At 41.6% G+C, this 26,405-nt stretch overlaps 2 pseudogenes; both read right to left on the reverse strand.

Moving 5' to 3' along the window:
* Nucleotides 1-2,650: 2,650 nt before the first annotated feature.
* Nucleotides 2,651-20,936, reverse strand: LOC116696688 (protocadherin gamma-C3-like; annotated as a pseudogene).
* A 488-nt stretch (nt 20,937-21,424) lies between these two features.
* LOC116697325 (protocadherin gamma-C3-like) lies at nt 21,425-24,130 on the reverse strand (annotated as a pseudogene).
* Between the last annotated feature and the right edge of the window lie 2,275 nt (nt 24,131-26,405).

Consider the following 26,405-nt stretch of genomic DNA (forward strand, 5'->3'; position numbering starts at 1 on the left):
ATAAAAGCCCTCTCAGAACCGTCACTTTAAACCACACGGGCCAGACCGGCTTCTCTCCAGCAGATAACCGAAAGGAAGAAGTGGACCCTGCACTGCTTACTAGTCAGGTAGTCACGAGTAATCCAACACAGCGGCCCAAGCCCACGACGTAATGTATGGAGTGCCCAGTAATTAAAAACACTTAGATGTATACAACCTATGATGAAGGTTGAACTTCGGTAATATGCTACTGATTGGAAAAAAGCAGTTATTTCTTGAATGGGGTAGGCAATTTACAGTTTCAAATACTACGACTTGCCCAATTAGGATGATTAATACTACAACAATAATACTAATATTATAGAATATAATAAAACCAGAGAAAATTGTTTGTAACATTATTACTTAAATGTTTAGTATATTCTTAGTAAAGTAGCAGAAAGTGTTTTGAGGACGAGATTGATTGAACAGAATTACAGAACAGAGAAGGTGCTTTTAAGCCAGAAACATTTCAGATCACGAGAGCTTCCACACACTGTTGTGCTGACACAACAGGCGCATCTTTTTGTCATTGAACTGTAGCAGCTACCTATGCCATATACACTCATTTCAGAAAAAAAATGTTGATGTAGACTTTGCGCATTGCACCCACCTCGGAGAGAGTCTGGTTTCATCAGATGCTCTTTTCCACTCCTGATCCGCTGCACATCTTCCCCTGTAAACCGGGGGTCCATTTCACACGTTCGACTACCAGCTCTGCCGAACTTACAGTCCCCCTTTCTGAGTCAGTCGTCTGCACACCCTCGTATTGTCCGTGTTAGAGTCCCCTTCCCCAAAGTGTGCCTGAGAACGTGGTGGATAATTGAACCCCAGGGATATTTGGGAGTGATACAGACGAAAAACGTCTCCATCTGTAGATTTCAACTTCTAGATACCCTAACCGTATAAGAGGAAAGGACTACGCCAAAGCCAACATAAGTGAAAATCAGGTTGTCATTGTACTCCTTGTCGTGTGTAAGTTCTGACTCAGACAGCACTTCAGGGAAGGCTGGTTTGTTTCCCCCCCCGCCAACCGCCACGTGAACACGACTGTAGCTGACGAGAGGGCTGCCCTTGTCCTCCACGATTAACACAGTCTTTGTTTCCACATCTTATCAGTGACTTGCGTAGTTGCTTATTTCTCCATCTGTAGCCCACGTCAGACACGCCTGTCTTGCTTTCTGCAGTTTCTATGAGAGCCAGGCATTCTGTCCAAGTCCACATCACCAGCCACCATTTAGTGACCAATACCCCATCTGAACGATGAACCATTTCAGCCACAGAGAGCCACAGTCGGGACGGGTACAGAACCTGAGGAGGTTGTCGTTCTGGTCATGGATCAGTATTTCACTAGCCACGATATTGCTACTGGATTGAGGAGAGCCTCCCTCCCTGCTCTTTGCTACTATCTGAGGCTGTTTGTTTGTTCATAATCAAAGAACGAACCGCGCTACGGAACTCCAGTTTTCAGAGTTGAGAACATAAAGTAAAACCGGACTACCACTGACCTTGGTATCCTCTTAAAGATACGCGATTCTGGCGTTTGATGCAAATCAGAGTCGCGCCGCGCTGACCGCAATTCCGAATTCGGGGACTTATTTTCTGGTGATGTAACATATATCTGTGTTTTATCACAAATACTGGGCCGTTTGTCCATTTATTGTCAGAGATTTTAAATGTACTTGTGTTGACTGAAGAGGGTTGGACGACCCTAATCCGTGGCTGTTATCGTTATATTATATTCTTAGACGGATTCTCTCTCAACTTTGATCTGATATCAAATTGTAATATTTTGAAGATGACTCGATTCGTAACGGGAAGTTTCCATCTATGGAACATTAATTTCCCATTTATTGTCAGAATCTGCGTCTTTTATGTTCAAAATAGCAACTTTGTTGTACCAGATTGCATTTCCCCATAACGGACTAGAAATTACATATTATTTATAACGGTGATTGTCATTGCACATCAACACATCTACTCTTATTTTGCTTGTCCCGTTAGCCACCCCTATCCTTTGCCTCGACTCCACCTCATATTCGGTCTTTTTCATAGATCTCTGACCAACCATACCGGTTGCCTGTGTTTTCATCATGTGAATATATTTCCTGCACTTCCCTCGTCCTTGGACACAACGTAAGTATGAGTCATTGAACCCTGTCTTCGTCTGGTAAGCATTTACTGTAATTATGCTCGTGCCTGGCGTGTGTTTTCCATCCAATGTTTTTATACACCGATTGGTTAAATACTGGAGCATTACATTGGCATCTAACACAGTGATATCTATATTCTGTAACCAGAATCGCTGCGGGTTCCTCCATCACTGGATTAGTTAAGGAGCATCGTGGTGTTTCTCATCTGTCAAAGCTTCTGGAACCCTTTTCAACATATTTCAAAGTTTATGGATACATATTGATCTGCGTGATATCACGAATAACTTGACAAAACAAATGGTTTCATCTCATGATTTCTGTAGGGCACTTTGTATCTCAAATGTTTAGAAACGTGACCAATTAGGATGCATTGAAAATAAGATTAATATTATTAATATTAATAATATTAATAATAATGAAAGTAATAACATTATTAGTAATAGTATTCTTAGAATTTGTCTTCAGACGGTAACATATCTGAACAGAGCTTATGAGGGAATTGGAAAGTTTTCAAGACAGAAAGCATTTTAAGAAAAAAAAAGTAGCTGTCCACATTGTGGTGCTGAAAGGAATCGAGAGCACTTGTTTTCGGTTAAACTGTAGCCAGCTACCTATTGCAATATACAACGAATCTCAGAGAAACAATGTTCAAAGAAGTAAAGACTTGGAGCATTGCACCTCACCTCTAGAGGAGAGTCTGGTTCATCCAGGATGTTCTTTTCACTCTGTTATTCTGGTTCCCGTCACGTCTCTGGCTTTCACTGTGAATATAGAGAGGCCTTGTGGTTTTTTTTCTCCAAGGTAGTCCTCATAGAGCTTCCTCTCAAGACCGGCGCGTTATCATCACATCATAGATCTGTAGGTGAGAGATGACGCTGCTGGAGAGGGAGGGACTCCCTCATCAGAGCAGGTCATAGGTTATAGTTACTTCAAAGCTCTCCGTCTTCTCGTCCGATCACTGTCTGTCACTAAGACATAGAAATTAGTTTTGAATGTCGACATTCAAAACCGAAAGGAATTCTTCATTTATAAAACACTGAACTTTACCATTTTCACCTATAATCTGTGTCTTGGACTTTAATCATTGCAACGACTGTGTTTACGGTTTGCCATCTCTGATATCAAGACGGATTTGACATGATTACATCGTGGTTCATTGTCATTTATATAACAAACATCACTAACTTTCAAGAATCAGTTAGCCCCCGTATCTCTTGCGCGTACTTTATCTGAAATTTCTTTCTTTTCATGATGCCCAAATGTCCAGTTAACCACCCCTCGCGCTAATCCTCATTTACATCAAACAATGTCTGACGTCATCTAAAGTGTTTGTATTGAATATTTTATTTTACCGTTTAAATCCGTTATCAGCACTGACGCACTGACAGGGTCACGATCGGGCTTTTGCAGCAGTTTCAGCGCAGTGCCTTTATATATTGCTGTGTAAAAACGGTGCATTGTCATTGACATCTAACACTGTAATATAATCTGCTTGTTCCTGACATCTGTGGCTCTCCTCCTCTAAAGCCGTCAACGCCAAAGACATTTCATCATTTTTCTCTCTGTCCAGAGGTTTTTGTAAACCATACTCAACATTCTTTGTCCCTCGCCTTGGTTGTGCAGTTAATTAAAAAAATATCCTTGGCTTAAGTAGGTAACTGTTGGAGACGTTTAATACCTACATCCAAATCTACCTGCTTCTTCTAAATCAAATTTGGACCCAACAACTGCATGACTCGCTATTATGAACTGAATATCGCTCTTTTCAAAGGTTGGCGCTTGTGTCGTATAGTCTGTAATTTCAACAGTTACGCTATACAATTCCATAGGATTCTCTAACACAATCTGAAAATGCACAGCACACGGTGTCGCATCTCTGCACAGAGCCTCTCTGTCTATTCTCTCTTTAATAAGGAGGACTCCTCTTTCGCTGTTCAGCTCGATGTATTCTCTGCTATCACCAGAATAAACACGAGCGTTACCCAGCCTCAGCCGTTTAACGTCTAAACCTAAATCCTGAGCTATATTACCAACCCAAGAGCCTTTCGCCATTTCCTCCGGAATAGAGTAACTGACCTGGCCGAAGACTGAACTAAGAGAGAGGATCGAAATGAACACCAGTACTTGCCGTCTCATTGTTTGAAATTATCTTGGCAAAAAAACAAAGAGCAGCCTTGTAAAATCCGTCAGAAAGATGGACAAGCATTCAAATAAAATAACAATCAAAACAATCCTCAAATTCCAAGCGAATGAATGGTGGTTGTGCCTCGTTTGAATATCGGCTCCTCTATACCGAAGACCATGCGATCTGCGAGTGCCCAGCTCTCTATCCAAATCGAAATGAAGAGTGCGGTACTGCTGTAAATTACATCACTCAACTGCAACAGACTAGGCAACAGCGGGCCCATTCATTTTCAGAAAGTCAAAACTGCAGAATGTGTTGTTGACAGAGGAAGCTAGAAAAGCTGAGACATAACTTATCAAAGTGGAATTATTTTGTATATTATATGTTTCCTGTTGATAAGTGTATTTGTCATAAATGCAATTTTAATATTTCAAACATGCAAAGTATGGTGGGAGCATTACCCATTTTCTGTCCCTACAATAGCACAATAATTCTCCTGTTGCCTCATGTGCTGAAAGGTCAAGCCCAAAGAATCACCAAAAATCGCTGTTGCCTTTTAACAAGTTATGGTAATAACAAATACAAGGATAGACGTGTGATGTGACACCTTTCTAACCTCTAGATAGAGTCTGGGTTCATCCAGGATGCTCTTTTCACTCTGTATCCGCTGCATCGTCCCTGTAGAACTGGGGTCCATTTCCAGCACGTTCTGACTACCAGCTCTGCCGAACTTACAGTCACTCTTTCGGGGTCAGTCGTCCTGCACACCTCGTAATTGTACACGTGTTTGGAGAGTCCCCGTCCCCCAAAGGTGTCTGATAACGTTGGATAAATGGAATCACCAGGCAGATTGGAGTGATACAGATGCGAGACTGTCTCCATCTGTAGATTTTCACTGATATAATAACCACTAACACGTGATAAGAGGAAGGAAACTACAGCCAAAGCCAACACTAAGTAAAAAGTCAGGTTGTCATTGTACTCCTTGTCGTGTGTAAAGTCAGTGAACTCAGACAGCACTTCAGGAAGCTGTCCCGCCACCGCCACGTTAACAATGACTGTAGCTGAACGAGCTGCCCGTTGTCCTCCACTATAACAGTCATCTTTTTTTTCACAGCATCTTTATCGTGTACTTGGCGGATATTTCTTATTTCTCCATTCTGTAGCCCACTTCAAACAGCGCCCTGTCTGGCTTTTCTGCAGTTTATAGGTGCCAGGCATTCTGTCCAGAGTCCACATCAACAGCCACCACTTAGTGCGATAGCCCACATCTCTGAACGAGGAACCATTTCAGCCACCAAGAGCCCCCAGTCTGGACTGGGTACAAGCACCTGAGAGGGTTTCGTTCTGGTCCTGGATCGTATTTTTCACACAGTCACATTGCTACTGAGTGGAGGAGAGCCTCCATCTTGCGCTTTGACGCGAAGTGAAGTCTTTGATCTGCTCGTAGTCAAAAGAGCGCACTGCGGAGATGACTCCACTTCACACTAACGACACATTGAGGAGACTGGCACTCCGTTAACAAGGAGTCCTCCAGTATGTAAGAAACACGGGCATATCTGTTCCAGTCAGCGTCTCTCTGGCTTTCACTGTGAATATAGAGAGCCTGGTGTGTTGTTTTCCTTACAATGTAGGCCTCTATGAGCTCCTCTCAAAGACAGCGCGTTATCATTCACATCAGAGATCTGTAAAGTGAAGTGACGCTGCGGAGAGGGAGGGCACTCCCTCATCAGAACAGGTCACAGTTATGTTATATTGGAGGCGACCTCTCATCCAAGCTACCCCCGTAAGAAACTATAAAATCATTATCATGTTTTTAGTATTTTAAATGGAAGTGTCACATTATAAACACTTCATTCCCTCTCCATTCCTCTCAAAGGTCAGGGTTCTTTACCTTCATAGCATTACAGTATTCTCAGTGTGAGTCTTCTAAAATTGGTGTCTGATTTGGAGAGTACCTTTCAAACTGCGACAGTTGTCATTGACATCCATGATATCAATGTATCTTACTGGAATCAGAAGTCCTCCGTGTATCTATAAGTCCTCGATTCATTTGCAAACTTTCGCTTTTCATAATCTATTCCCCAATCAGATAACCTCTCCTGTGTTTCTAACGAGCTGAAATTGTCTCGTATAATCCGTCTGTTACATATTAGAATATGCGTATGTTATTTCTCCATTGACCCCATCTTGTGCATATGCCCTGACTGTTTATATATGTTTCCCCTTTGGGATTCTCGGTTACATGTTGACTTGTATACGATTTTTGTGAAAACATTGCATTGTCACGTTTGCATCCAACCGTTCAACAGTTACTGCATGGTACCGGACCATCGGCGGCTGTCCACCATCTCAACGCACGTTTAATACATAATATCTGATCCGGTATTCCGGGGGGGGATCTAGAGGTTTCTGTAGAACCATCTCTACCTTTTTGCTTCCTGTCGCTTGATTTTCGAATTTTAATTCAGGTGTTGTTTGGATTACTCGAATAGCCTTGGAGATCACTTTAGACCCCATGTCAGCAGTCGAGCTCTCTCCAGTACAATTTAGACCCATACTGGCAGACTCGCTATTTCAAGAACTTTTTCCGCTCGATTCAAAACTAGGAGGATTATCGTTTAGGTCTTTTTTCTATTGTATAGCAAACAACTTTCCATCGATTTTCAAACATCGTGATGACATGTAAAGTCACAGGGCGTCGTATTTCTCCACACAGCGTTTTCTCTGTCTCTATCTTCTTTGATAAGAGACCACCCTTGTCCTCTGTTCAGCTCGATGTACTCCGCACTGGTCTCCCGAATTAATCGACAGCTCTACACCCCATTTCAGCCCTATGAAATCTAAACCTAAATCCTTACTATATTACAACTAATGCCCCTTCTCCCATTTCCTCGGTAATGGAGTAGCTGACTTGCCCGAACACCGAGGTAAAGATAGAGCCCATATGAACACATACTGCCGTCTCATGTTTGGTCTGATGTGTTTCCATGTCGGATTTAAAAATAACTGTAATCCATAATCATTAACTGTTTTGGCATTTTCCGGCCGTGTCTCAGGAAATGACTAGCTAAAAACTAAGAGCTTTCCGTGTCCGTGAACAATTCTCCATTTACAATCGACAACTTTAGTGGCTGCTTTATTGCTCACCATGTCACAGTCAATGTGTGGAGGTTTCACTTGCAGACTATCTAACGACTGCCACACACTCTGGCCAATAGCGGCCCTTTCTGTTCAATATACCAAACACAAGACTTGTAAGGATGATGTAGGATGCGTTTTAAAATGGAAAAAGAAAACCAAAACGAGGGCTTAGTTATTCAAAAATGTATATGCATAGTTAGGACAAAGAAAATTGGCTAGGCCTCAGTGAAACGTTTGGTTTAGGTCTAGGAAATGAGTGATTAAAACAGATTTGCCCAAATATATGTCGAAAGTAAAACACAACAATTAGTAATCCGTATCATCTATAGTTTTTAGTGAAATTATGAAACTGTGTTTTTTGGTTGAACCACCAAACACACTACAAAAGCAAAAAGATAAAATTATACCAAAAAATATAACTTTTACCGCTCTGTGCCACATACAAAGTAAACAGTTATGTAGCTGAAGGAGCAGCAAAGCATGTAAGCACGTAATAGGCATAGATAAGCCAATGAGTCATCATTTGAAACGTGTTCAAAGTGTTTAAATAAAACACGCAGTCTACCTCTAAGGAGAGTCTGTTCATCGCCGATGCTCTTTTCACTCTGTATCCGCTGCATGTCGTCCCTGTAGAACTGGGGGTCCTTATCACGCACGTTCTGACTACCAGCTCTGCCGACTTACGTCACTCTTTCTGGAGTCTTCGTTCCTGCACACCTCGTAATTGTAACACGTGTGGAGAGTACCTGTCCCCAAAGTTGCTGAGTAACGTGGTGGATAATATGGAATCCACAGCAGATTGGAGTGTACAGGATGCGAGACTGTCTCCCATCTGTAGATTTTCACTGATATAATAACCACTAAACACTGTGTGAAGAGGAAGGAAACAACAGCCAAAGACAACACTAAGTAAAAGTCGGTTGTCAGTGGTACTCCTTTTCGGTGTAAAGTCAGTGAACTCAGACAGCATTTCAGGAACTGTCCGCACCGCCCCATTAACAATGACTGTAGTGAACGAGAGGGCTGCCCTTTTTCCTCCACTATAACAGTCAGTCTTTGTTTCACAGCATCTTTATCAGTGACTTGGCGGATAGTTCTTATTTCTCCATTCGTGAAGCCCACTTCAAACAGCGCCCTGTCTGTGCTCTTTCTGCAGTTATAGGATAGCCAGGCACGTCCCGAGTCCACATCACAGCCACCACTTTAGTGACCAGATAGCCCACATCTGCTGAACGAGGAACCATTTCAGCCACCAGAGAGCCACCAGTCTGGACTGGGTACAGAACCTGAGGAGGATTGTCGTTCTGGTCCTGATCATATTTTCACAGTCACATTGCTACTGTGGAGGAAGCCTCCCATCCTGCGCTCTTGACGAGTGAAGTCCTGTTGATCTGCTCGTAGTCAAAAGAGCGCACTGCATGGATGACTCCACTATCGCACTAACGACACATATTCGAGAACTGTCACTCCGTTAACAGAGAGTCCTCCATTATGTAAGAAACACGGCATTCTGGTTCCAGTCAGCGTCTCTGGCTTTCACTGTTAATATAGAGAGGCCCTGGTGTGTTGTTTTCTACAATGTAGCCTCATATGACTCCTCTCAAAGACAGGCGCGTTATCATTCACATTCAAGATCTGTAAGGTGAAGTGACGTTTGCTGGAGGGAGGGCACTCCTCAATCAGAGCAGGTGCAGTTAATATTGTATTGAAAGCTATCTCTCTGTCTAAATGCACCTCTGGTAACTAAAGTTAACCTCCAGTTTATGACGTTTGGTATGTTGGAAGGGTCATAACTTTCTTGTTACACTCTACTGTCCCTATTATCTGATCTGGATCATTCCACTTACATAGTATACATGTTTGGAGGTGATCCTCTAATAGGACTCTGATTTAGAAACAATGTTTATGTGAGATTATTGTCATTATATCAATAACTATCACTATTACTTTAGTGGAAGAAGAGTCCCTCCGCTGTCTACAACTTCAATCTGAGTTGGATAAATGTTTGCCTTTTCATAATCCTATTTCACCGGATTATGAAATTATCACCAGTCCTTCAAATTAGTTAAACTTTCTAAAAGAACGTTTGCTGTTGGGATATCAAGATAGGATACCTCTCCGTTAGAGCCGTGTCTTTATCAAGATGCACTTACCAGTCGTTACGCTGGTGCCTTTGGGAGAATGTTCTAGTTTTTTGGATCTATACAGAGGTTAGCGAATGTAGGCGCGTTGTCACTTCACTCTATCATTGACAAATTCTTGCATTGTGTCCCGTGACATCTGCGGCTCCCCTCCGTCGACTCAGTTAACAACTTGAGTTTGGTCTGCCTTTTCCCGATCTAGAGGCTTCTTTAGAACCATCTGTACCTTTTACTTCGTCTGCCTGATTTCTAGTTTTAATATAAAGTTATCAGTGGGATCAAGTGAGTTCGCTGTAACCAGTCATCCCAATGTCAAATCAATCGCCTTCTCTATACAATTTCGATCCATCACAGCGGACTCAGCTGATTTCAAAGCGTTTTTTCATGCATTGGAGTAACAATCGGGCTATTATGCGTTTATGTCGGAATCTCCACTGTTACACGAAAAGTTCCATTGGGTTTTTCCAATTAACTGGAATTACAGCACAAAGCGACGTCTCTCCACTAAAGCCTCTTGTCTAGCCGCTCTTGTGATAAGGAGGACTCCCCTTTCCTTTTTCAGCCGATTATTCTACGCTGCCTCCTGTGTAGCACGACTTTCCTGATTCAACCTTTTAAGATCTAAACCAATCATGGCCTATCTTACAACGACAGCGCCTTTCGCGCTTCTTCGGAATAGAATAGCTGACCTGCCCGAGCACGCGTCGGACGTAAACATAAACTAGCCCGGCAAACAACCAGTACTTGCCGTCTCATTGTGTCTGTCGAGGTCGTGTCCTGCACCATTAACCAAACATCCCCAATGCGCCATTGACAAAGTAGATACCAAAAAACGTGCCACCTTCAGCTATATTGAATCAACACATAATTTTTTCCCGTTCAATAATTCCTTTACAGGGCTCCTCATGAGCGCCGGACTGTGTGTTTCTGTTTTCTTCCCTCGAATATATCCCCCGTATTTACACTAAGGGCGAGACACAGACGAACAAAAATAGCATCTAGTTAACAGAACCACGCTTGCCAACGCGACCTTTGAGTTGAAAATACAAACTACAACCAGGATATAAAGACTAATAGTGCAATTTTTCTGGCAATCAGCCAAACTAAAAACTAGAAAAGCTGGCCAGTTATTTCAGTCATAATCTACCTGCTATTTCCAATATATAATAGTCTGATACTATTTGTGCCAATTGATTAGGTAAGTATTTTGAATTGTGTTTTCGAATCATAGTCCTAGATATTTAGAAAGGTAGAGATACAGGGAACAACACAACACATGGTGACATGCACTGCTCAGCGCTCTGAGTGTCGCTTGTCCCTTGTGCTAATGTGAACAGTGACCGGTCAACATAAACTCATTGGCATTTATAAATGCTGTTTGTTCCGGATTGCCACTGCAGGAAACGTCCTTATAGAATGAATGCACAATCACAAGGTTTTTGATTTGTATAAATAAACATTGTGTTGTTACAGTTTCTCTAACCTCTAGAGGAAGTCTGGTTCTCCAGGATGCTCTTTTCACTCTGACATCCGCTGCATCGTCCCTGTAGAACTGGGGTCCATATCAGCACGTCTGACATCACGCAGCTCTGCCGAACTTACAGTCACTCTTTCTGGAGTCAGTCGTCCTGCACACCTCGTATTGTACACGTGTTGGGAGTCCCTGTCCCCAAGTGTCTGAGTAAGTGGTGGTAATATGGATCACAGGCAGATTGGAGTGATACAGGATGGCGAGGACTGTCTCCATCTGTAGATTTTCACTGATATATAACCACTAAACACTACGTGATTGAAGAAGGAAACTACAGCCAAAGCCACACTAAGTAAAAAGTCAGGTTGCCATGTACTCCGTGGTCGTGTGTAAATCAGTGAACTCAGACAGCACTTCAGGGAAGCTGTCCGCCACCGCCACGTTACAAGGACTGTAGCTAACGAGAGGGCTGCCGTTGTCCCTCCCTATAAACAGTCATCTTTTGTTCACAGCATCTTTATCAGTGACTTGGCGGATAGTTCTATTTCTCCATTCTGTAGCCCACTTCAACAGCGCCCTGTCTGTGGCTTCTGCAGTTTAAGGAGGCCAGGCATTCGTCCGAGTCCACATCCACAGCCACCACTTTAGTGACCAGATAGCCCACATCTGCTGAACGAGGAACCATTTCCAGCCACCGAGAGCCACCAGTTCTGGACTGGGTCACACCTGAGAGGGTTGTCTTCTTTGGTCCGGATCAGTATTTTCACAGTCACATTGCTACTGATTGGAGGAGAGCCTCCATCCTGTGCTTGTACGCGGAAGTGTTCTTTGATCTGCTCGATCAAAAGCGCACTGCATGATGACTCCACTATCAGCACTCGCCACATATGAGAGACTGGCACACGTTACCAAGGAGCTCCTCTATATGTAAGAACACGGGATTCTGGTCCCGTCAGCGTCTACTGGCTTTCACTGTGAATAGTAGAGAGCGCTGGTGTGTTGTTTTCTTACAATTCAGCCTCATATGAGCTCCTCTCAAAGACAGGCGTCGTTATCATGTCACATCAGAGATCTTAAGGTGAGAGTGACGCTGCTGGAGGGAGGCGCAACTCCTCATCAAGCCATGTCACCATTTATTATACTCAATCTGTCTCCCTGTCCTATTCACTGTCGGTTTACAGGCTGAAGAATTGTTTTCGACGTGGTTTTCATCAGCAATGGCATGTTTTCTCGATCGTTACACTGCAACGTACCAGTTTCTCCCGATGTCAGCGGTCTTGCACATTCAATATATTTTTTTGTAAACAACCGTCCTGGCCGAGATTTCTGATATTGAATTTGTTTTAGACATAACAATTAATAGACGGGTGAATTATCGTTCTATCTGTCCCTAACAATAATCTTACACGAATCTGTTATCCTCTCATCACTAGCTTGTACGTGTATTTCATATGCGAGCCTTTCATAACCAGCGTGTCAGATAAAACTACACTCATTTTCTCTCGTCGATTTGAAACATAACATGGACTCACCAACGTGTTTTTATTAGTAATGATACTTTTCCCATTTGACCCTTGGTCGCCATCTACGCCCTAACGGTACTCAAAATTGTGTCCTCGTAGCAGCTGCCATTATAGACCTGTTTATATATTCCTGTGTAAATACTGGGCTGTGTCATTAGCGTCTGCACAGGAATTTTCTACTTGCATTGTTCCCGAAAGCTAGGATCACCACCATCAACAGCAGTAAGAGTTACAAAGAAGGTATCTTGTGCCTCTCTGTCTTAAATGTTTTGCAGAACCTCTCCACCTTCTTACTCCCATCTTGCTGATTTGGAATGTTAGATTAAGTTGTCTGTAGGTTTTAGCGAATAACCCTGGCAATTCTTTCACAACCCGACATCAATGATCCCTTGCTCTTTCCAGCACAAATTTGCCTCCAATCACGCCGACTCACTAATCCTAAATTTCATCTCCTCCTTTTGTGAAGCTGGGTGCATTATCAGTATGTCAGTTAATTTCGACGTAACGTAAAGAATCAATACGTCTTCTGCGCGTAATTTGAAGATGATAAGCGGCATGGTGTTTGTCTGCCACAGCGCTTCGTCTTTCGATCTCTCTTCACAAGCAGGCTCCTCTGTCTTATTTCAGCGATGTACTGCTGCATTGTCCTCTGTAATAGGCGAGCTTACCGGCTTCAATCTTTTCACGTCCTAGCCCTAAATCCTTTCTATGTTACCAACTAGAGATGCCCTTTGCCATTTCCTCAGGAATTGAGTAGTAACCTGCCCAAACACACGAGTTAGCGTAAAAATCGAAATGAACAACAGTACTTGTCCGTCTCTTGTTCTGCCCAATCTTTGTAATTCGGAAAATTCGACCATACGTTAGATGTAACAATATATTCCAAAGCGTTATGATTCCTCTATTACAAAGTGTTTCCCAGATCGAAGATTGATCACTTCCGTGCTTCTTGGAACCAAAATAAATAAATCCAGCGCGAAAATTTTTCCATATCGTCAACGAAGCCTGTGTGCATAGGGGTGTCCCCTTCTCTGTTTAATGTAACCAATGATGGAGGTAGGTCTCATTGGTCAACAGCGGCACTGAGAGTCCAACACTTGCACTGCAGAAGGCAGTAGAGGTTCAGTATACCATAAATGTCCTATGATACAAAAGTAATCATGTTAACGCCTCACTTTTGGAATCAAAATATAACTTGCTCAATTTATAAGATATTATGTAAAACATTAATTGGAGTTTAGTTTTTGGCAATTTGTTATGGTAGTTCTTCAAATAAGAATGTCATAGAAAAATACATTGGTGTTGTGGGAGTGTTAAGAGACATGTAAATCCAGAAATGAAATCACCTAGATACATCTAAATTAACATGTAAATTAAATTCGCCTATACTTGTCATTTGCAAAGCAGTAAGCTAATGTCATTCCTCACCACCCCATGTTAATATACTCTTTTTACAAATTGACATCCAGCTATGGCACCTGCAATTTAAACTAAACTCTCCAATTGCTTTACTGGCTATTTTCAATGTACTCTCAATATGGTGAACGGAATGAAAGTGGCTTGACAGTATACATTTTAAACTAGTTTTGTTATTTCCCACAGCTCTGTCCATCCTGAACACAGCAGTTGTGAAGTGGAGCAGACCTCGATGTAAGCTACTTTATTCGCTTCACCCCGACATACGTTAGATACAGAAGGACAGCTGGACGTCATTCGGTAGCAGACACAACAAGATATTATGAATGTACTGCTGTGGGTTTATCATTGCGATGACAAATAGGTGTGTCAACAAGTTATGGTAAGTGCAGACTGCCTGCAAACCATGATGGAGTGCCAATTGTGTGTGCAGCTATACATATACCACACAAGTACACGCCAGTTAAAATTATGCTAGTAGGCGTGTTTTCAATCTTAAAAAAGAAGTACCGCGGAGCTCATTGTTACACATATTTAAAGTACACCCCTAGACAGTCCATAAATCTACCCAATATCTGGTGCTTGGTTACTTTAACACTTCCTATCACGTGTGTTCAACATTATCTCGGTCATGCTGTTTTGATAATTTACCCAGTAAAATACTGAAAGGCGTCAAGAAGACAAGACTAATAGACTATTACATACAAGACACAGAATACTGAAGTAGGGAAACCCACTGACTGCTTTGACCATCAAACAATGTACTGCTCTGTGATAATCCACTCATTGACGACTCTGTCATCTACACTTAGCAACAAAACGAGACGAGTGTTTTTCCTGTATGCCATCTGGATCTAAAGATATCACAAAAAATTTTTTACAACACTGTAAATAAACCCTAACAATGTGCATTCACATTGGGGTGTGAAACGTCTTCTGGAAAAGTGACATTGTACATATGTATTTTTGAGTATTGGGTATACTGCTTTGACTGTTTACACTGGTGTATCTGGCGGTTTGCCCTCTCTGTACATCTGTCCATGACCCCTGGCTGAAAGCACTAATATTAACCAATAGTCATGACATTTGGGTGTACTGACAAATAATTGTGAGCACTAGTTGCAGTTTATAAGCACGAAATACTGCACTTTTGGCAAATAACCTACCATTCTTTTTAACAGAAAAGGATTTTAGATTAATAAACACGTTCACATTGCCCTCATAAAAATATGCTGTTAAAATTTCAAGGGTGAAAAAGGTGATAAAATACGTGCACAATACAAAGAGTTTATTATCAATTGTGTCTCATGGTTGACAAAAGGAAACAAGCAGTAAAATAATAACACTGTGCCCTTTTGGGATTCCAGCATTCTTAAACACCAGCGTGGTGTTTGAGTGCAAATCAACTAAAAAGGTGCCTTAACCAGCGCGTTCAACTCATAATCAATAGTTGCACTCTATTGCAGAGCTATAAAGCTAAAAATAAAACTTGTACAGAAGGTCAGGATTTAAATCCTAAACTGACTTCCAAGTTGTCGCCTGGAATCCATACTCCATTCGATGTTGGGCTTCTGTACATTTTGTTGAATTTTCATTAATGACACATGTAAAGATTTTAATAAATTCAACTGGAGCATGAAGTAGAGGATATTATAGGTCTTATTATAAAAAATAATAAACTGAAGTATTAAAAATTGGCTAAAGAAGAGAGCATAGGTCATACAATTATGATGCTGATCTTACAAGGTTCCACGTTTAGTAAAAGACTAATGGATTGAAAAAAGGTGTTACCATTAAGCTGTAATAAAAAAAAAAAACATTTGTATTCTATGGACTGACCTCTAGAGGAGTCTGGTTCATCCAGGATTTCTTCTCACTCTTATCCGCTGCATCGTCCCTGTAGAACTGGGGTCCATTATCAGCACGTTCTGACTACCAGCTCTGCCGACTTACAGTCACTCTTTCTGGAGTCAGTCGTCCTGCCGACCTCGTAATTGTTACACGTGTTTGGAGATCCCTGTCCCCAAGAGCTGAGTAAACGTGTTGGATAATACGGAATCACGGCAGATTGGAGTGGTACAGGATGCGAGACTGTCTCCATCTGTAGATTTTCACTGATATAATAACCACTAAACACGTATGAAGAGAAGGAACTAAGCCAAAGCCACCCACTAAGTAAAAAGTTAGGTTGTCATTGTACTCCTTGTCGTGTGTAAAGTCAGTGAACTCAGACAGCACTTCAGGAGAGCTGTCCCGCCACCGGCCACGTTAACAATGACTGTAGCTGAACGAGAGGGCTGCCCTTTTGTCCCCACTATAACAGTCAGTCTTTGTTTCACGCATCTTTTATCAGTGACTTGGCGGATAGTTCTATTTCTCCCATTCTGTAAGCCCACTTCAAACAGCGCCCTGTCTTGGCTTTTCTGCAGTTTATAGAGAGGCCCAGGCATTCTGTCCAGAGTCCACATCAACAGCCACCCTTTAGTGACCATATAGCCCACCATCTGCTGACGAGGAACCATTTTCAGCCACCAGAGAGCCACCAGTCCGGACTGGTACAGAACCTGAGGAGTTTGTCGTTCTGGTCCTGGATCTAATTTTTCACAGACACATTGCACTGAGTTGGAGGAGAGCCTCCATCCTGCGCTTTAACGCGGAAGTGGAAGTCTTCTTGATCTGCTCGTATTCAAAAGAGCGCACGCATGAGACTCCACTATCAGCACTAACGGACACATATGAGGATACTGGCACTCCGTTAACAAGGAGTGCTCCCGTATGTAATAAGACACGGGCATCTGGTTTCCAGTCAGCGTCTCTGGCTTTCACTGTGAATATAGAGAGGCCTGGTTGTTGTTTTCTACAATGTGGCCTCATTGAGCTTCCTCTCAAAGACAGGCTCGTTATCATTTACATCAAGATCTGTAAGTGGAGTGACGTTTGCTGGAGAGGGAGGGCACTCCCTCTCAGAGCAGGTGATAGTTATATTATTGAAATTGCTGATCTCCTCTGTCTAAAGGGACCTCTCTAACAGTTAAAATCCATTTAATGAAGTTTGTATTTTGAAGGGAATGCTACTTTCTATGTTAAACTCTCCTGTCCACTATATCTGAATGCTGATCATTCCACTTAACATAGCTATAACTGTTTGGAGGTGAATCCTCTAATATGGACTCTGATTTAAAACAAGGTTGTGTAGATTATGTCACTTTATATCAATACAATCAACTATTATTTAGTGGAATCAGAGAGTCCTCCGCCTGTCTACAACTTCAATGTCCATTTCATACATTTTTTGCGTTTTCATAATCTATTTCACCGATTAGGAAAATGTCTCCAGTTTTCGTATTAATTTTAAATAGTTCAGATAAAAGACGTTTCGCTGGTGGATATCATATCTATGATACTTCTCCGTTAGAGCCGATGTCTTTATCAGATGTCACTTACATCGTTACGCTGGTGCCTTGGGAGAATGTTCTAGTATTTTGGATCTATACAGCGGTTTAGCAATGAGGCGCGTTGTCATTCCTCTAATTCAGGACAAATTCTGCATTGTCCTGACATCTGCGGCTCCTCCCCTCCGTCGTACAGGCAGTTAACAACAGTGAGATGTGGTTCTTTTCTTTCCTGCGATCTAGAGGCTCTGTAGAACCACTCGTACCTTTTTACTCCGCCTGCCTGATTTCCGGGTTAATATAAAGTGATCAGTGGACAAGTGCGTATCGCTGTAATCCATTTATCCCAATGTCAGAATCATTGCCTTCTCTAATACAAATTTTGCGTCCAATCACAGCGACATCGCTGATTTCAAGCGTTTTTCTGCATTAGTAAAAATAGGGCTATTATCGTTAATGTCGGTGATCTCCACTGTTACACGAAACAGTTCCATTGGGTTTTCCTAGAATTACGTAAATGTAAGCACAAGGCTGAAGTCCCCCCACATAAAGCCTCTCTGTCTATCTCTCTTGGATAAGGAGGACTCCCCTTTCTTTATTCCGCCCGATGTATTCTACGCTGCCTCCTGTGATACCACGAGCTTTGCCTGATTTCAAACCCCTTTTAATATGTAAACCTAAATCATGCCCTATGTTACCAACGACAGAGCCTGTTCGCCATTTCTTCGGGAATAGAATACGCACCTGCCCGAGCACGTCGCTAAGACCATAGCACCGAGAGAAAAACAGTACTTGCCCGTCCATTGTTCTTTCTGAGGTCGTGTCCTGCACCATTAAAACAAAGCCATCCCAATGCGCCGTGCAAAGTAGATACCAAAAAACGTCCACACTTCAGCTATAGAATAAACACAATATTTCCCGTTCAATAATTCCTTACAGGGCTCCTCATGAGCGCGACTGTGTTTCTGTTTTTTCTCCGAATCTATATCCACCGTATTTACACGAAGGCAGGACCAGACAGAAAAATAGCATCTCGTTAAACAGCAACGCGCTTGCCACCGCGACCCCTTTGAGTTAAATTACAAAACTACAACAATGATTATACAAGACAAATGATGCAAGATTTTCTGGCAATACAGCAAAACTAAAACTAGGAAAAGCTGGCCAGTTATTTCCATATCTAACTGATATTTACCAACATATATGGTCTGATACTATTGTGCCTAAGTTGATTAGGTAACGTATTTGAATGTGCACAGTGTTTTCGAATCATAGTCTAGATATTTAAAAGGTAAAATACAGGACAACCTAGAAACACAACACCTGGGTACATGCACTGCCTGTCAGCAGCTCTAAGTGTCGCTGTCCATTGTGATGAACGTGAACAGTGACGCATCAACATAAACTCATAGGCATTATAATGCTGTTTTCGGATTGCCACTGCAGAAACGTCCTTATATAGATGAAGCACCAATACAATGGTATGATTTGTATCAAAATTGCAACATTGTTTTTTACAGTTTCTAAGAGCCACCAGTCTGGACTGGGTACAGAACTTGAGGAGGGTTATCGTTCTGGTCCTGAATCAGTATTTTAACAGTCACATTGCTACTGAGTGGTGGAGAGCCTCCATCCTGCGCTTTGACGATGAAAACCAGCTGTTTAATTTGCTCATAATCAAATAATCGCACTGCGTGTATGACCCCGCTTTCTGCATTAACTGACACACACTGAGAGACTGGAGATCCGTCAAGATCAGAATCCTCGAGAAAATACGACACACGGGCATTTTGGTTTTCATCAGGATCTTTAGCACTAACAGTTAGTATAGAAACGCCTGGAGAGTTATTCTCTGCAATAAACGCATTGTAAACACCTTGTGGAAACCCTGGAGCATTATCGTTCACATCAGAGACCTTTAAATGAAAGGTTCGTTTTGTTGAGAGAGGAGGCATTCCTGCATCTGTCGCAACAACAGTGATGTTATATTCTGACACAGTTTCACGATCTAATGCAGTATCTGTTACCAAGTTATAGTAATTTCTTAAACTGGATTTTATCTTGAAAGGTGCATTTTGTTCTATTTTACATGTCACTTGTCCATTTTCACCCGAATCAAGGTCTTTTACATTTATAATGCCAATAGTTGTACCAGGAGGAGAGTCCTCTGACACATGACTAGTGAATGACATGACGCTTACAGTTGGGGCGTTGTCATTTACATCACTTACTTCAATTATCACTTTACTTGAATCTGTTAAACCTCCCTGATCTTTTGCATCGATTCTTAGCTCATATTTTGTATCCTTTTCAAAATCGATTGGGCCCGAAACAGACAACACACCAGATTTTTCATCTATGGACAACAAATCAGCTATATTGCTCCTCACGTTTGAAATTGAATATGTTATGTAACCATTCGATCCACTATCCGCGTCTGTAGCATTGACAGTAACAATATTAGTGCCTGTTGCAGCGTTTTCCATCACCGTAGCTTTATACACTGACTGGTTGAAAACGGGAGCATTGTCATTGGCATCTAAAACCTTTATGTCAATATTTACGGTGCCAGATTTTTGTGGATTCCCACCATCTACCGCTATAAGCTTCAAAGAGAGATGGGGAACCTCCTCTCTGTCTAATTGCTTCTGAAGCACCATCTCAGCGTACTTACTCCCGTCTGGATTAACATGCTGCTTTAAAACGAAATGATCATTTGAAGTTAAAACATAATTTTGCAGGCCATTGACACCGACATCAGCATCCTCTGCGCTGTCCAGCACAAATCGCGCCCCAAGATTAGCTGACTCGCTTATGTCTAACATGATATTGGATTTCTTGAAAACCGGAGGATGATCATTCACATCTAACACTTCAATTGTTATGTGGTGTAGCTCCATAGGGTTTTCAAAAAGTATTTCAAAGCTGAAGCTGCATGGCGTTACGTATCCACAAAGCTGCTCCCGGTCTATTCTCTCATTCACGACTAGAATCCCTTTGTCTGTCTTTAGCTCGGTGTAGTGAATGTTTTCTCCGGTCACGATACGGGCCCGCCCAGAACGGAGCCTTTTCAGATCCAAACCAAGGTCCTGTGCTACATTACCGATAAGAGAGCCCTTCTTCATCTCCTCTGGTATAGAGTAGCGGATCTGAGAAGCGACGATATCCAAAAAGTAGAGCAAGAAAAGAACCATTACCCGCTGATGTCCGAAATGCAAACGCCATTTGCAGGGTGGTCGCTGATACGCCATGTCAGAAAGCGAAAATTTCCGAGACAGAAATAACAGAGATCCTCCGACTTATATCCAATAGCATCCACGCTTTCAGATGTAATTTGTTCATATATTAGAAAAGAGAAATAAAGTCACTAGAATAACAACAAGTATCTTTGTTGATGTACACGTTTCCTGATGATCCTTCTATGCCTACATCAATGAGATCTTACAATGAAGGCTCCTGAACTAAAACCCAGAGATTACGCATTATATTCTTGTTCAACAGCGTCACTTAGAGTCCAAAACTTGAACACCAGATGGTTTAGAAATACATAGTGAATAAGGAACCCAAAGCAAATAATAAAGACAAATACGGAGGTCTGTAATACAATGACGATTACTTAACATATGCTAGCAATAATAATAATGGTATTTAATTAATTGGACTGGGTAGGGCACTTCAAATTTGCAAAGGCTGAGAAGAGTGATCAATCAGCATGCGTTACATTATGTAACAAGACAGTAACAAGAAGAAATTAAAAAAAACATTATTATTATTATTATTATTATTATTATTATTAATAGTAGTAGTAGTAGTAATAGTAGTAGTTGTAGTAGTTGTCTTGATACATGGTAAAATAAATGTATCGAATCATAAATGTATGAGGATAGTGGAAAGTTTTCAAAACACAGCACTAATTTAAGAGGAGCTATTCGAACTGTGGGGCTGATAGAAACCAAGCACTTGTTTCTCGGAAAAACCTGGACCCAGTTGCAAATAAGACATGACTTTGCCTGTTGCACACAGCACCATAAATTGTATATTTCAGTCAGGGAATAAAAGAAAACTGACCTCTAGAGGAGAGTCTGGTTCATCCAGGATGTTCTTTTCACTGGAATTTCCGCTGCATCGTCCTGTAGAACTGGGGTCCATATCAGCACGTTCTGACTACCACTCTGCCGAACTTACAGTCATCTTTCTGGAGTAGTCTCCCTGCACACCTCGTAATTGTACACGTGTTGGAGAGTCCCTGTCCCCAAAGTGTCTGAGATAACGTGGTGGATAATATGGAATCACAGGGAGATTGGAGTGATACAGGATGCGAGACTGTCTCCATCTGTAGATTTTCACTGATATTAAATACCCTAAACACTGATGAAGAAGAGGAAGGAAACTAGCCAAAGCCACACTAAGTAAAAAGTCAGGTTGTCATTGTACTCCTTGTCTGTGTAAAGTCAGTGAACTCAGCAGCACTTCAGGAAGCTGTCCGCCACCGCACGTTAACAATGACTGTAGCTGAACGAGAGGGGGCCCGTTGTCCTCCACTAACAGTCAGTCTTTGTTTCACAGCATCTTTTCAGTGACTTGGCGGATAGTTCTATTTCTCCATTCGTAGCCCACTTCAAACAGCGCCCTGTCTGTGGCTTCTGCGTTTATGGAGAGCCAGGCATCTGTCCAGAGTCCACATCAACAGCCACCACTTTAGTGACCAGATAGCCACATCTGCTGAACGAGGAACCATTTCAGCCACCAGAGAGCCACCAGTGGACTGGGTACAGAACTGAGGAGGGTTGTCGTTCTGGTCCTGGATCAGTATTTTCACAGTCACATTGCTACTGAGTGGAGGAGAGCCTCCATCCTGCGCTTTGACAACGAAAACCAGCTGTTTGATTTGTTCATAATCAAATGAGCGCACTGCGTGTATCACTCCTGTTTCTGCATTTATAGAAACATATCCAGAAACTGGAGATCCACCGATATTAGTATCTTCCAGAATATAAGAAATACGGGCGTTTTGGTTTTCATCAGGATCTTGCGCTCTTACGGTTAAAAGAGAAACACCCGGAGAGTTATTTTCCACGATTAACCCATTGTAAATATTTCGGGAAAACCCTGGAGCATTATCGTTCACATCAGAGACCTTTAAATGAAAGGTTCGTTTTGTTGAGAGAGGAGGCATTCCTGCATCTGTCGCAACAACAGTGATGTTATATTCTGACACAGTTTCACGATCTAATGCAGTATCTGTTACCAAGGTGTAGTAATTTCTTAAATTAGATTTAATCTTGAAAGGTGCATTTAGTTCTATTCTACAGTTTACTTGTCCATTATCACCTGAATCCAAGTCTTTTACATTTATGATGCCAATAGTTGTACCAGAAGGGGAATCTTCTGACACAGGACTAGTGAATGACATTACATTAATGACAGGTGGATTATCATTCACATCAATCACCTCAACTATGACTTTACTCGAGTCTGTTAAAGCTCCTTGGTCGGTTGCTTCAATGCGTATTTCATATTTTCTGGCTTTTTCATAGTCAACCTGCCCTGAAAGAAATATCACACCAGTGGTTTGGTTAATTTCGAATAAACTGTCAATACTGCCTTGCATTTTGGAAATTGAATAATAAATCAAACCATTTGATCCGCTATCTGCGTCAGATGCATTCACAGTTATAATGTAGGTACCTTTTGAGGCATTTTCCATGACATTGGCCTTATAGACTGACTGATTGAAAACAGGAGAATTATCGTTAATATCTAAGACAGTGATATCTATATTCACTGTACTAGATTTCTGTGGTGTTCCACCGTCCACTGCTATCAGCTTTACGGACAGACTTGGATATCGCTCTCTATCCAATGGCTTCTCAAGTACCATCTCCGCGTAGTTTCTTCCGTCAGAATTTAAATGCTTTTTTAAAATAAAATGTTTGTTTGGAGATAAATTATAGTCCTGAAGCCCGTTTATTCCTACATCAGGATCATTGGCTGTTGGCAAAACAAAACGCGCTCCTGGTGCTGCTGATTCTCCAATTGTCAATTGCGTCTCGTGCTGATGAAAATAAGGTGAATTGTCATTAATGTCCAATACTTCAACCGTAACGTGATGTAGTTCCATCGGGTTTTCTAAAATCAAATCAAAGCTGAAGCTACACGGCGTTACATCTCCACAAAGTTGTTCTCGGTCTAATCTCTCATTCACTACCAGCGTCCCTTTGTCCGTCTTCAGCTCTGTATACTGGATGCTTTCTCCGGTCACGATACGGGCCCGACCGGAACGGAGCCTCTGTATATCTATTCCAAGGTCTGATGCAACATTACCAATAATGGATCCCTTCTTCATCTCCTCTGGGATTGAATAACGTATTTGACCACTGACAATATGACTGAAAAAAAGAAGAAATAGCATGCTCTGCGACGTCATTCTGTAGCGCAAACGCCATCTTAGAGTACGGTAGTCATATTTTCCGAAATCCATGTTGCCAAAAATGATATAAATTGATACTATCAAACGTGTTTCTTAGAAAACCGAAGTATTAACAAAAACGTAATTTAAATGTATAAAAAAGAGATTTGTATTTCCAGCTTTCGTGGTGAAAAAGATCAAATCAAACCCAGTCTATATGCACCCACCTCAACGTTGTCTACTGTTTCAGTCACATCCACTCACCACAAAGCAGAACGCAGGGAAGGCACAGCCTAAAACACTGTTCAGATTTGTGTTTACTTGACCAACAGCGTCCCTCAGAGCCCAGTCAATGAATTTCAAAACAAGGAGGGGATACTACTGCAAATTTCATTTTCATAGTAAAAGTATACCAAATATTCTTCCCATGTAGACGGAAAATACCATAACAGGCCTCACAATTAAAAAAGAAAAATAAGCATGTGACAAATTAAATAGTACATTGGGCCCTCATGCTACGATTGCAAACAGTAAAAACTTGAACTAAAGAATATACGCACTAGAGTACAGAGATAAAGGAAAATATAAAATCTACAGTAGAGAAACAACTTGACCTACACAGTACAACACAGTCCAAATTAATACACTGAACTATCACTTTAAACTTAATACAAGCAATATAGCAAACTACTAATGTTATATTTCTAAAATGGCAACAGTGACTCCCCAATTAAAACAATTTAATCAATTGAAGGATGTTACATAAAGCAACCGTTGGTTGCATTAAACTGATTTAAGATGATAGCATCATTTATATGAAATAGTTTTGAGGAGTGATAATATGAGAAGTTTGTCATTACATGTTTGACTCTTTTAACCAAACCGACTTACAATTGCTATACATGTCAGAGGTTGCACGCGTCTGGAGCAACTAGGGGTTACGTTCCTGCTCAAGAACACATTGTCTCCCACACCATGTGCCACTGCGCCATCACCACGATATTTCACAGTTTGGAAGTGCACGCTGTGCATATATACAGTATGTAAACATTAATGTATTTTGGAAATTGAATTTAAATGCTTTTAAATATAATTTGCATGACATACGACTTGAAAACAACTGCTATATCGGAGAAGAGTTTTGCAGTAGGATAATTCTTACTAAATGAGTCAAACTAACTAGCATGCTGTCCATGGTGCTAAAAGACTGAGTGTATTGTTCAACCGTTCGTTATGAATGGAATGGAAAAGATGAGGAAGAGAGAGACACAAAAACACACAGAGGCAAAGCAAGACTACCAACTGACCTCTAGAGGAGAGTCTGGTTCATCCAGGATGCTCTTTTCACTCTGTATCCGAGCGGAGATCAAATTGTATTAGTTTGTTAGAGATGACTCGATTTTAAAGGAAGTTTGCCATCTATGGAACATCTTATTTCCCATTATTGTCAAATCGCGTCTTATGTTGAAAAAGCAACAGTTTTGTACCAGGAAGCGCATCCTCTATACGGGGCTAGAAAATGACATTTATTTATACTGGTGCATTGTCATTGACCAACAACATCTAATATATTTCTTTGTCCCAGTTAGGCCACCCTGATCCTTGCCTCGACTCTCACCTCATATTTTTCTGTCTTTTCATAATCTATCTGACCAGACACAGAAACTGTGCCTGTGTTTTTATCAATAGTGAATATATTTCCCCGCCTTCCTTTCGTTTTAGACAAAGTAATGAGTCCATATGAACCACTGTCGGCGTCTGTAGCATTTACTGTAATGATGCTCGTGCCTGTCGTTGTGTTTTCCATCACAGATGCTTTATACACCGATTGGTTAAATACTGGAGCATTATCATTGGCATCTAACACAGTGATATCTATATTTACTGTACCAGATCGCTGTGGTGTTCCGCCATCAACTGCGATTAGTTTTAAGGACATACGGGGATGTTTCTCTCTGTCTAAAGGCTTCTGGAGAACCATTTCAACATATTTACCTCCATCTGGATTTGCATGTTGCTTCAAAATGAAATTGTCGTTTGGTGATAACATATAATCTTGCAACGCGTTTTGCGCCACATCCAGATCCTCTGCACTCTGCAGTGGAAACTGCACTCCAACTGCAGCTGATTCACTGATTTCAAACCCAATAGCTGTGTCTTTATTCGGGAAGACGGGAGCATGATCATTTATATCCAAAACCTCAACCGTTACTCTGTGCAATTCGATTGGGTTTTCTAAAATCACCTCAAAGCTGAAGCTACACGGCGTTACGTCTCCACAAAGCTGCTCCCGGTCTATTCTCTCATTCACGACTAGAATCCCTTTGTCTGTCTTCAGCTCGGTGTAGTGAATGTTTCTCCGGTCACGATACGGGCCCGCCCAAACGGAGCCTTTTCAGATCCAAACCAAGGTCCTGTCTACATTACCAATAACAAGCCTTCTTCATCTCCTGGTATAGATAACGAATCGGCCACCTCCATGTTAACAACATGAAGCAGAAACATCAGCAGTCCGATTTGCCTCGCAACATAAAACAATGGCAATCTGAGCATATGCAGATGGAGATCCTTGATTGCCATCTGGCAACAAAGATTAAAAAAATATCTGTATCC

This window comes from Etheostoma spectabile, chromosome 10 (genome assembly GCF_008692095.1).
Source record: "Etheostoma spectabile isolate EspeVRDwgs_2016 chromosome 10, UIUC_Espe_1.0, whole genome shotgun sequence".
Classification (NCBI taxonomy): Eukaryota; Metazoa; Chordata; class Actinopteri; order Perciformes; family Percidae; genus Etheostoma; species Etheostoma spectabile.